Source organism: Convolutriloba macropyga, chromosome 6, assembly GCF_964194025.1.
Source record: "Convolutriloba macropyga chromosome 6, txConMacr16.3, whole genome shotgun sequence".
In the NCBI taxonomy this organism is placed as follows: Eukaryota; Metazoa; Xenacoelomorpha; order Acoela; family Convolutidae; genus Convolutriloba; species Convolutriloba macropyga.
In genome coordinates this window covers 46,550,569-46,564,202 of record NC_134473.1, presented here as the reverse complement: position 1 = coordinate 46,564,202, position 13,634 = coordinate 46,550,569, and the positions used below count along the sequence as shown (strand labels likewise).

General features: G+C 35.2%; 1 protein-coding gene across 2 annotated transcripts in view; it reads left to right on the top strand.

Moving 5' to 3' along the window:
* The window catches only part of LOC142341708 (uncharacterized), a 72,339-nt gene that overhangs the window by 42,137 nt on the left and 16,568 nt on the right, over positions 1-13,634 (top strand). The gene's annotated exons all lie outside the window — the stretch shown is intronic.

Below are 13,634 nucleotides of genomic sequence, written 5' to 3'. Positions count from 1 at the left end.
GGGATTTGCTGTCCTTCTCGGTGCACTTGTTACTTAGTGTCACTTAATAGATCTCCAATATCAAGTCTTCAATTCCGGTTTTTCGCAAATTTTTATTTTCAATATTTTTCTCTTTATTGTTTTTTTTGTAGAGGCTCCACATATTGTGAACTATGACAGACTTCAATGGTTTTTTAGGAGATAGTTCGTTAAAAATTTCAGTTGAATGCCAAACTTTTTATGTCTTTGAAAGTTCTGCACTGGAAAAATAACATGTATCTTTGGAATTTTTGTTTTTCTTCAGAATTTGTCGTTTGTTTTTGTAGACGTACGACATATTTTTAATAATGCCCGGTCTTAATGTCTTTGTATTGAGATATGAATGAGTAGAAACTTATTGAAAGTTTCAATTGGTATGTAATGGTGTCTCTCATATGAAATTCTTTTTTTAAAAAAAAGCAACTTAGAGATAAGCGGGGACGGAACATTATGTGCAGACGCACATTACCCAGCCTACTTGTTCAACTTTTAGAATGACAATTCCCTTCAAAAAACGTAGCAGGTGCGTTATTGTAAAGTGAATTGAACTCGGCGTTGGACGTTTAAACACATTCAGAAAACAGAAAAGTCACTTTCTTCAAAAACTACAAGGGATCAACTTTGAAGCCTTATCAAGTGTTGTGATTGAAATGCTGAAAAACTACAAATGATCTTTTGCTCAATTTTGCGCGTTTGAGCATTCAGTGGTAAGCGAAATTTTCTTTGGTTTTTTCATCGAGAAAAGTATTTTCATCGAAAAATTCTTTTATGAAAAATTAACTCGGAATCAGAAGCAGCTTTGAAACGGGCCAATTAAATCTCTCCAAATTCAATAAAAATATTTAAGTTACAAAGCTCTTTCTGACAGTAAACATTGATGGTTTATCAATGCTTGCTTGAAATGCAAATAGGAAGCAGATTGACACAAGAAAAAAGGTCGTTTGAAAAACTAAGTAGGCTGCTTTCAAAACTCAGCTCTTTTGCAAAATTCTTGTTTTTTAATTAAAAGCGAGAAAAAGGATAAATCAACAAAGTATGAATAAATTGTATGGAAATATGGTTTCAGCGATTGAAAGTAACAAACATTTGACAAATTTAAAAAAATCGTTTAAAAATAACAGTGCAAACCTTTGAGCACATATATATTTTGGAAATTGTTTTTAATGACATTGGTTAGTTACATAATATGGCGGTTCGCGCGAATCAGTTTGTAGCACAGAATGTTCCAACATCACTCTCAAGGCTGCAGAAACTACTTTAATTTCTGCCAGAGAAAGAATTGGAAGTGTCCGAAAGCAACTTGGAGAAAACTACTTGTACTGTTTGAACCAAATAATATGCAATATTGTCGCAAGAGTTAAATCCAGAAAGATAAGTGTAGTACAATCTGAAAGACAGAGAAAAACGTACGGGCACACACACAGAACACACATTTCACAAACAAAAACCAAAACACTAAAACGAAGCTCAACATCCAAAGAGACGCTTCGGATATCAAATTGTCGGTAATCAGAATTTTTCATTGTTCATGTCGTACACAATCAATATTTTGTACTTGATTCTGCAATCGAAATGACTATCAGATTTTCAGTTGAGTTAACTTGTGCGGCGAGTGCACTTAGCACGGTGTTGTATTCGAATTCGCTTAGTGAATCGCCTATTTGACAATTGTCCATTTTACTCGGAAAGTAAATACGATTGTCAAGGAATAAATTAAACTGTGCATCTGAACTCGAGATGCAAAAGTGAAAGAGTGAATTGGTATTAAGGTAGCTGCACAAAAGTCACGACAAAATATGAACAAATAGTTCCCAGTGCGGGAATTAGGGTAACAGACATTATATGTGAACTGATAAGCGGTAGACAATGACCTTAAGTTGACTTTATGACATGCCCTTCAGGATTAAGTAAAATTTACGAATAAGTACACCGTATAAGAAATTACTGCACCACATAAATTGACAATGTACAACACTTCTCCCTTTTTGGTGAAAATTAAAATTGAATAACACAAAAATTTTTTTAATATTGTTTACATACTAATATTCATTCACCGGTTAAATAGTTATCAATAATATTTTTACTGGTTAAAAGCCAAAGTTTTTGGGATTTGCTGTCCTTCTTCAAGTACTTGTTACTTATTGTCACTTATTCGATTTCAAATATCAAATGTGCTTGTTGTTGCAGAGAGGCACAACATCTGAGGTTTTCAGCGAGTGGCTTATTGTTCTAAAGTCTTCAATTTTGGTTTTCCGCAAATTTTAATTTTCATTTTTTTCTCTTTATTGTTCTCTTTGTAGAGGCTTGATATATTGTGAATTATGACAGACTTCAATGGTTTTTGAGAAGATAATTCGTTATAAATTTCAGTTGATTGCTAAGCTTTTTGTGTCTTTGGAAGTTCTGTACTGGAAAAATAACACGTGTCTTTGGAATTTTTGTTTTTCTTCTGAATTTGTCGTTTGTTTTTGTAGACATACGACATATTTTTGATAACGCTATGTCTTAATGTCTTCGTCCTAAGATATGAATGAGTAGAAACTTATTGAAAGTTTCAATGGGTATGTAATGGTTTTTCTCATTTGAAATTTTTTTTAAAAAAAAGCAACTTAGATAAAAGCGGGGATGGAACATTATGTGCAAATGCACATTACCGAGGCTACTTCTTCGGCTTTTAGAATGACAATTCCCTTCAAAAACCTAGCAGGTGCGTTATTGTGAAGCGCATCGAAATCGGCGTTGGACGTATAAACTCATTCAGAAAACAGAAAAATCACTGTCATCAAAAACTACAAGGGATCAACTTTGATTCCTTATCAAGTGTTGTGTTTGAAAAGCTGAAAAACTACAAATGATCTTTTGCCCAATTTCGCAGAGTTCGGGCGTTAACGCCAAGTGGTAAGCGAAATTTTCTTTGGTATTTTTATCGAAAGTTTTGAAGACTAGAGAAAGGTGTTTTTTATCGAAAAGCTAATTGAAAATTTAACTCGGAAACAGAAACAGCTTTGAAACAGGCCAATTAAATCTCTCCAAATTCAATAAAAACTATTTTATTTACAAAGCTCTTCCTGGCAGTACATATTGACGGCTTATATCAATGCTTGCTTGAAATGCAAATGACTAAGTAGGCTGCTTTCAAAACTCAGCTCTTTTGCAAAATTATTCTTTTTCTCTTAATTAAACGAGTTTTATAAAAATTGATTTTAAAATTATTCCAACTTTTGGCACAATGTTTTAGCTCACAGCTAACATCAAAATGTGCTGCAGGGACTTGACCCACACCGGGTTTGATTTGTAAGATAATGTGCACAAAAGGCAAAGCGAGAAAAAGGATAAATCAACACTGTATGGAAAAATTGTGTCGAAATATGGTTTCAGCAATTGAAATTAACAAACAATTGAAAAATTTTTAAAAAATGTTTAAAAATAACAGTGCAAACTTTTGAGCACATATATTTTAGAAATTGTTTTTAATGACATGGGTAGTTACATAACAAGACGGTTCGCGCAAATCAGTGGGTAGCACATAATGTTCCAACATCCGTCTCAAAGCTGCAGAAAGAAGTTTGAAATCTGCCAGAGAAAGAATTGGAAGTATCCGAAAGCAACTTGGAGAAAACTACTTGTACTGTTTGAACCAAATAACATGAAGTCTTTTCACAAGACCAAAATCCAGAAAGCAAAAAGTAGTACAATCTGAAAGACACAGAAAAACGTACGAGCACACTTACAAAACACCTTTCACAAACAAACACCAACACACTAAATTGAAGCTCAACACCCAAAGAGACGGTTTGGATATCAATTTGTCGCTAATCGGAATTTTCCACTGTTCATGTCGTACACAATCAATATTGTGTACTTGATTTTGCAATCGAAATCACTATCAGAATTTTAGTTGAGTTAACTTGTGCCGCACAGTGTTGTATTTGATTTCGCTTAGCGAATCGCCTATTTGACAATTGTCCATTTTACTCGGAAAGTAAATACGATTGTCAAGGACTAAATTAAACTGTGCAACTGAACTCGAGATGCAAAAGTGAAAGAGTGAATTGGTAATAAGGTAGCTGCACAAAAGTCACGACAAAATATGAACAAATAATTCCCAGTGTAGGAATTAGGGTAACAGACAATATATGTGAACTGATAAGCGGTAGACAATGACCTTAAGTTGACTTTATGACATGCCTTCAGGATTAAGTAGAATTTACGAATAAGTACACCGTATAAGAAATTACTGCGCCACATAAATTGACAATGTACAAAATTTCTCCCTTTTTGATGAAAATTAAAATGGAATAACACAAAAATTTTAACAATATTGTTTTACTTACTAATACTTATTCACCGGTTAAATAGTTATCAACAAAAAATTTACTGGTTATCATAGCTAGTCATACATAATTTTGTATACAGTTTTAAACATTGAGTTTGAGTTTACATATCCTCCTCATGGATTATCAAATCTTCTGGGGGATTATGGTTTGCTGACCGAATGCGAGGGTCAGTAGGTGAGACTTCTCCCATGACTGGCGTGGGGAACGAACGAAATAGGGATTGGCTCTGCTTGGGCTGCTGTATCAAGAATAGTTTTTACCACAGAAGGTTGTACCAATTTGACATTACCAGCACGACGTTTTTTGCGAGGCTGTGTTGGATTAGGCGGACATGACTTTGTTGATTCACTGGATGAATCATCGTTTTTGAATTCAAGATATTTTGGACTTTTTCTTGCCCTTTTTTTCTACGTGGGCGAACTTGATGCAATGCTTCCAAGGGTGCGGAAGTAGGCGGTATCATTATTTCTTTAGGCTGATTTGTGGGTAGAGGAGCAATAACTAATTGTAAAGTTGTGACTTGAGGAGCGAAAATTGCTTCAGGTTCAAATGAAGTCTCTGGCGGCGCGAGATTGGGTGGCATTTTTGGCATTCTTATGCGAATTGCTCGTGCAATGTATGAACGATTAGATGAGATACCGCTTGCTGTGTCTCTTTTGTTATGTCTCATTTTGCGGTCGCCCTTCTGAATTTGTGTGAATTCTTTAATATGATTGAGTATTTTGGCCTCTATCGGCTATTCAAAGTTTCTGGGTCCTCTTCGATTAATATACTCAGTTAGCTTAGTCTTCCGCTCATCTCCGAACCCAAATTTTTCATTGTCACTGTTTCTCACAATGACTTCTAACTTTCCTGGTTCTCGAATCACTGACGTGTTTTGGTCAGTTTTCTGGACGACCGAAGCATGAGCTAACACCTCATATAGGCCTTCGAGCTTCATTTCGGACCGTTTGTTTGGGTGTTTCTTGCGAACGATTTTCAACTGCACCGCAGGTTCCTTGATTGTAGAGCACGATGGATCTTTGTCGAGCGTAATAATCGAGCTTCATCAACGTCTGCAAGTCTCGTTCACGAGAGAGAGCTTCTTGAGTGGCCTTGCAGATATTCCTCCCAATCTCTTCATCGCTACGCTAATTTTCCCAGTGATCCTCTAGTAGCAATTCGTTGGTTGTTACCGTCTCTTCGTCTAAATACTGATTTCAATTTTTTTCATAATTAAAATGAGAAAAATTTGGTTTAGTACTAATATTGCTAAGCGGAGCGTTGGCTTTCCGCCCAAAGGGGTGTTTCGAATTGCGAAAGCTTAGTTGTTTTATGTTTCCATATGCTGAGCTAGTAGAGGGCTGATTTTAGTGCTGTTTTAACGGTAAACGAATTTAGCTTTTTACTTGCTTCTTTAATACAGGCAAGGCGTTGTTTAATTGTACTAATTAATTTTCCACTAAACCTATAGCTCGGTGATCATTTGTGGGAATGGATTTAAAGTTATACTATATTTTGTGCAAAAAGTTTTCACTTGATTTCCCATAGGACAATGAGCTTGATCTATTCGTAATGATTGAGGAACTCCGTGAATTTTTATATAATTATCTAAAACTTGAATTACCTTGAAAGCGTTTGCATTATCAAAAATTTCGGCAGATGGATATTCGGAAAATCTATCAACACATGTTAAAAAATAAATTTCATGATTTTTTTTGTGATTAATGGGGCCCGCATAATCTATTTGTATTTCTTGGTTCGAGACTATACATGGTTTATGTGCTTAATATTGCTTTGCGGGTTTCATAGATTTCAATTTTTTACCAATTGCTGTGCAAGGCTTGCACTCTATTGCTTGTACTAAAAGATTCATGTATGGCCACCAACAGTGCTGGGCCATACATACCGTCCCCCAGGTACCTGGGTGACTGGCATGAAGGCCTTCGATGAGTGCTTCTTTCAGGGCGTTGGGGATGGCCACCTTCTCTTCCATGCAAACGCAACCACCCCTGAAATGCAAATCTCGCCAATAGCTGTGCGGTTAGGGGTTTAGTTGTTTCAATCTTTCTGCGTCGTTCCGGGTGATGCAGTCGCGAACTTCTTTAAGCACTGCATGTTTGCTCGTGAGGGAGGCTATCAACTTTTTGTTGAACACTTTTCCAATCAATTTGTCAAATGACAAGAATTGAGGGCTATCAGTCAGCGGGGTACTGATATTTGAATGTGAGGGTGATTGGCGAGGCGTGTGTTGTGTTTTTTCATCCGTTAACAAAACGCGAAGCGAAGTTCGGATAGATCGAGTTGAGGTTGATTTTTTTCATGGCGGACAGTTCTTGGCTCATTTTTGATGAGTTTTGAATTAGATTAATTGAGGTGGAAACCGACTAAAAATTCAGAATGAGTTTGGGCAAAAAGCAACTTTTCGTGGTTTGTCAATTGAGCACGTGAAATATGTGAAATATTTGATTTTTTAGTGCTTATTTGGGAAGGAATTTGAGTCTCATTTGTGATTGACAGGTTAAACTGTCTCAATTTGTTGAATTGTTTTGGATTTTGGTGAGCGAGTGACGCTTTTCCGGTATTTTGCGTCTCAAAAGGTTGTATTTGAGTCTCAATTTGTAGTGTTAAATTAAAAGTATTTGTAATATGCAACGCGAGTGGCGAATTAATCTTGTGTTTGCTAGCCTGAATTGCAAAAGAGACATTTGAGTTATGTGTAGTATGTGGTTGTGTTAATAAATGTTGATTATACCCGGCGGGTGTTAATTTATTTTGAGTAAAGCGTACCTGCGGATCGAGATCACAATCAAAAAAGGTGTGATTTGGAGAAATTGATTCTATAGTACTTTTATGTTGAGCAGGTGTGAATTGATTTTGAGTTTAGCGTACCCGCGATGCATGTTGACTATCGAAATTTGTACAATTGATAGGAATAAAATTTTGATTAGGAGTTGGCTTAGCAAGTTTTGAAACATTTTTAGTTAAGGGCACGCGCGTTGCGTGTTTCCCATCTACATTTGTATGTTTAAAAAAGGTTACATTTGAAGGATGCATATGTGCAACAGGTAATAAAATATTTTTGTTTTAAAGATATAGGCGTCGCGGAATTGATGTTCAATATTTGATTAGCTTGTGGAATGGTAGATTTTTGTATCTCATTTTGTGTTTGAATAAAATTTATTAAGTTAGATAGCCGAAATAATAATTTCTTTTTGAATTAATTTTGCATCAGTTTTTATACGAGATAAGGTGGCGAATAAAAATTTCTCGTCATATTTAGAAATACTTTTTGCTGGTTGATACGGATTACAAGATATACAGTCAGCAAGACGTTTCTTTGCGCCTGGCAAATGTTCTATTTTGAATTGATAGGGTAATAGGCGATCGACCTATCTTGATAGACGACTGTTATACGATTTATTGGATTTATGTTCTTTTTAAAATTGAAAGAAGGGCTCGATGTTCAGTTATGATTGAAAATTCTTTACCGTAAAATTAATTTTTAAAATATTCTATAGACCACACCACTCCAAAGAGTTCAAGCTTATTGATACTGTAACGTTCTTCGTTCCTATTCAAGAATCTAGACGCAAGTGAGATTGGCTCCCAACCGTTAACTGTCAATTGTTCTAATGCTGCTCCGAGGCCAGAACGAGAAGCACCACATTTTATACGTGGTTCGAGTTGCGGGTTGTAATGAGTGTATTCTGTGTGATTTGCGATTGGTGTTTTAATAGCATTAAAATTTACAGTGCGTTCATCAGTCCATATGTATTTAGTTGATTTGCGAAGAAGAGGTCTTAGAGGATGACAAAGTTGTGCTAAGTTAGGGTTAAATTTAGTAATGTAATGGACCGAGCCAAGGAAAGAGCGTAATTTTTAAAGTGTGTATTACGTGATTGAAGTGAAAGGATTGCAGAAGTTTTAGATTCAAGAGGTGATATTCATGACTGGGTAATATTGTATTCCAACCTTGAAATTTCTTGTTTCGCAAAGTGACATTTAGGTAAATTTATACGGAGGTTATCGGCGTCTAGTTTTTTAAGGCAGTTTATTACAAGTTGAAAAAGATCATCTTCCGACCTTTTGCTTACAATGAGAATATCATCGAGGAAACAAAATATATTTTCGAGTCCGATTGGTGTATAATCCATAGCCTTTTGAAACTCGGCAGGCATATCAGTTAATCCGTAAAAACCAGTTTTAAACCGATATATGCCTGTCATATCACCGCTCACGATATTAAAATTGCAATGTTTAGCCGTATCAGAATGAAGACTCTGTTGACTATACGCACATTTCAGTCTATAGTAGAGAAATAAATCTTATCGGCTGATTCCGTTTCGTAATCGGTTAATATTTGTGATATGGAATCTATTAGTTTTTCGGTATTAGGCATTTGATATTTGTTTTTATGTATAGCTTTATTAAGGTTTTTTGAATCCAAAGTCAATTTTATTGATTGATATCTTTTAACTGTAATAACAATTTGGGAAATAAAATATTGGTCTGAACAATTATTAAGTTTTTCTATGTTCTTCTTGAAGAAGTTTTTTTAATTTCAATATTAACTCTTTCTTGTAAGTTAATGGGTACTCTTCTACCCTTCTGATGTTTAGGTCGAAACTTTGTGTGAAAATTAGATTTGACAATGTGATCTGCCAATTCGGGAGATGAGTTTAGAAAATTTATTTGCTAAGCGTGTTTTTTTAATGGAAATTGAGTGGTGATAGTGTTGACCATACTACCTTCATCAGAACATAAAGTTTAAGGGATTGATATCCCAAAGACCTCAAATAGATCTCTGCCGATAAGTGGTTTCAATCCATCTTTAACAACCACAAGTATAGCGTCTTCAATCCAACAGCCATTACTCTCCACCGGCGTCTGCATCATTCCACTGATGGGTATGGGTTCATTAGCAAAAGTCTTGATGTCTTCGGCAGGTACTGTTGTTAGCCAACGTGCAAGTGTAGAGTTATTAATAACTTCAGTTGCGAATGATTCGTTTAGAATGCTGAACACGCTCCCGGAGTCGATGAGACCTACCCTTGTATTTCCAATTTGTAAGACCGTTTTCTTGAGTTCGATTTGTGCCGTGGTACAAGCAATAGTAGCTATCATGTTGTCGTCTGAACCGTCATAATCTGAACCACATTGGGGGTTGTAATTAGTATTTTGAATTGCATTAACAGCCTGTTCGATGGTATTTTCCTCATTCGAGTTGACATTGGAGCAAGTTGATTTAGTAGATGTAGATTTTGTTTACGACAGACGCGCGTAAAATGGTTCTGTAAACCGCAATTATTATACGTCTTGCCTTGTGATACAACTATCCTTGTGATTAGCTGACCAGGTGAGGCCACATTTTCGACATAGTTGATTCGTTTGGCGAATAGGGGTTGTAGGATTTTGTCGTTGATCCGACTGGCGAAAGGGCCGTTGTTGAGTTTTTGCATTCACATGTGACGCGGGTTGTGTTCGAGATTTGTAATTGATTCCGTTGTCCGAGTTCCCTATTTATGGCTAAGCGTAGTGCTTGTGAAGGTTCAATGGTTTCTCTGAGCAGCTCTCCTTGATTTTCAGGGTCCTGCATTTTGGCATTGAAAAGATCTCTAAGAGTATCTTGAGTATCTTCTTGATCTCCAAGATCGCAAATCTCAGACAACTCCTTCAATTTGCCAAGGAAGTGTTCAATGGATTCACCTTTTGATTGCTTGGTGGTGTGACAAGCGCGTACCTATCAAATGTAATTTTACGCAGACGAATGAATGTATCCTCAATTATTTTCCAGAGTTCCACCGTTGTCAGTATATCCATCTTGAGATGCAGGTTTCTGCTACATATAACACGTCTTCCTTCGGTGCCCAAACTCAGGTACAACTTGGATACCGTTTTGTGGTCAGCTTGTAAACATGGTTTATCTCCGCACATGACTCCTATCTCCAACTGTTTCTGACATCGATTCTCCTAATTCATTTTCAATTGTGCGTTTCTAGCTAGACGTTCTCATTCTGATTGTGCCGATGAACTAGTTATTGTATTTTCATAAATTCAACATTCTCGGAATGTTTCTAAAGGAAGTTCAACATTCTCGGACTTCAGTGTAAGCAGCGTGTCCAATGCAATGTTCTCCTTCGCAAGAAGAGCCAATTTCGCCTGCATCTGCTTTTTTCCCACTTCAAAGGTGGATCTGCACTAGGTTTTTCCAGAAAAGTTCAATACCAAATGGGGTTCGCTTTTGCGTTGCTTGCAGCGCCATGTTGTACACAATCAATATTGTGCACTTGATTTTGCAACCGAAATCACTACCAGAATTTTAGTTGAGCTAAATTGTGCTGCGAGTGCACTTAACTCAGTTTTGTATTTGAATTCGCATACCGAATCGCCTATTTGACACTTGTCTGTTTTACTTGGAAAGTAAATACGATTTTCGAGGAATAAATTAAATTGGGCAGCTGAACTCGAGTTGCAAAATTGAAGGAGTGAATTGGTAATAAGGTAGCTGCACAGAAGTCACAACAAAATACGAACAATTAATTCCCAAATGGTTATGCAATTGTCAAAAATATTTTAATTTTCATTTCAAATCGCATGTTGATTGTACTTTTAAAAAAATTTCACAGACCAATAATAATCGGTCAGAAATATGAAGTTTTTGGCTGAGCAGTTTTTGAGGATTGCGCAAGTTCGACTCTTTGATGTGCAAAATTGTAAAAGCAAAAATTTTGAGGTGCTCCTGACAATTAAACAATTAAGAATTTGAATGAATCTTGCAAGCTAATTTGCAATTGAATACATAATTCCTGCAAGATTCTTGCAATTTGTGAATCAGACTTGCTATAAAGAATTTTTTGATTTTTGTAATTTCATTAGCTCAACGGGACAATTAAATCAAGCGGTTTGGAAGCAAAAGAACACACAATCAAGCGGGCACAGTTTGGAGGAAAAGGCATACAAATAAATGAAAAAAGTCGTCAAAACCGAAAAACAATGAACGCTGAGATTTCTTGGTCAGCAGAAAACAATTTACAAAAACTTATATTATTTGACTTATTTGCAGAAACTTAATCCAGTCAAAATTATTTTAATTGGTGCCCGGTTTGCCTAGGCTGCATTTCTGCCTGCTCAACTGATAATTAGTTAAGCTCAATTTTTATTCTCATTTTCTTATTATATTCCTCTGCAGTTACAGAAAGTATACAGAAAATATACAATCTCTTCTTGTCCTTTCTTAATGATTTTTTAGTTTCTGTAGACCTTGATAGCATTCTACTCTATGGTGTTCCTTTTATCGCAAGACTTTTTGTTGGTCTAAAAAAACCTGATAGCAAAAGAATTTTTGCAATTGCGAAGACTGGAGTTTTTGTAATTTTGATTATTTCCGTGTTTGAACAGTCAATGATGTATATTGGCAAAAGGTTAGTCTTGTCAACTTTTCAGTTCGTGCATGCTCAACTGATGTAAAGTTAAGCTCAATTTTTGTGCTCATTTTTTAAAGTTTTATTTCTGCAGATACAGAAAGTATACAATCTCTCATTGTCCTTTTCTAGTGAGTTTCTAATTTTTTTAAAACCTTGGTAGCATTCCACGCTATCGTGTTCTTGTTGTCGCAAGATTTTTTCATTTGTTTAAAAAACCTGATTGCAATAGAGTTTATGCCATTGAGAAAACCAGAGTTTTTGTTACTCTGATTATTGCGTTTTCTTGACAATTCAATGATATATATAAGCGATATATATATGCTTATTGTATATTTATATTCAATTTTGTTTCTCACTCTCACTTGTTTTTCAGCATTTTTGCGTAAAGAGGTTTTTTATAAGTGTAAATTAAGTTAAAAAAAGTATATTTAATTTGAGCAAAGAATACTTGAGGAAAAAACTTTTTTCTTTTTTCTCATTGGAACTAAGATAATTTGAGGTTTTTGTACAAAATTGTACAGATAAAAAGCCAATAAACCCTGATATATTATAATTATAAAAATTTAATCAATTAGTTATGCAATTGCCAAAATATTTTAATTTCAAATTCAAACCGTACTTTCATATTATTAAAAAATTTCATAGACTAATGTTAATCGGTCAGAAATGTAATGTTATTTGGCTGAGAAGTTTTTGAGAATTGCACAGGTTCAACTTTTTGATGTGCAAAATTGTAAAAAGCAAATATTTGAGGTGTTCTCGGGTCGTTAGCGTCCCCTAGTACAAGAATTTTAAAAACTTGCTAAAGTCTTACAAGCTATCTTACAAGAGAATGCATACTTCTTGCAAGATTCTTGGAAGTTTTTGAAACCTGCTTGCAAGATTCTTGCAAGATTTCATTTTTTGTATTGCGTGGCTGCAGGGGGCGAGTGGTTGAGCTGAAAATGAACGCTAAGGACAAGAAAGTAATTATATCTCGGAAAACCATCTCAAGTCATTTTAAGAACCGACTTTGATTTTTTTTTCCAGTATAAATGTTTTCAACCTCCTCCTTTTTTCATTCCAGGCTTGGAACCGGCAGTTGCGGAGCATGAAATAACTTTAAGGCCAAGAACACCAATAGCTATCGACAGAAGGCATTAAATTTGATCACTTAAATCTCAATAGGAAGATAATTAGACCTAACATTGATCACAATAATTTTTACGACTGCAAAAAAATCCGCAATTACCAATAATTTTAGAAACAAAATAATTCCAACTATTGATTTCTCTATAAATAAATCGTTTGATTAAATGAGAGAAAGGTTAAAAGTGCCTGTTTTCGTCGTTTATTAGGCAAAGTAAAATTTAAAAAGAAGAGTTTTGATGGCTCGAGATGTCTCTAAACATTTGCCGGAAAGTTGTATTTGATTTCAAAATCTTGCAAGAAACTTGCAAAATTCTTGCAAGATTTCACATTCAAGATTTGTTTACGAAACAAGTCAATTAGATTCAGTTCTGCTGTTCAAAAATCCTTGTAATATGCAGCTCATTCGGTTTTCAGTTACGTTTAGCTACCAAAAATTCAAAAATAAATATTCCAGAATTCAAAAACTTGCAAGATTCTTGCAAGATTTTGAATTCGGGCTAAAATTTTTTTCATTGAATTCGGTTTTGTAATTTGTTTAATAAACAAAAATTTGCTTCAAAGATGTTTTGTTAAACATTTGTACCCTGATTTGCTTTTTCGTCTCAATTGATATCTTGTAAGATTCTTGCAAGATTTGAATCCACTCATCACTAGGGTGTCTTTCAAGTCTTCTATTTGATTTTTTTTCGATTGTATTTTATACTGTCGGTCAAAAAGAAAATTTTCTGTCAAATGCGCATGA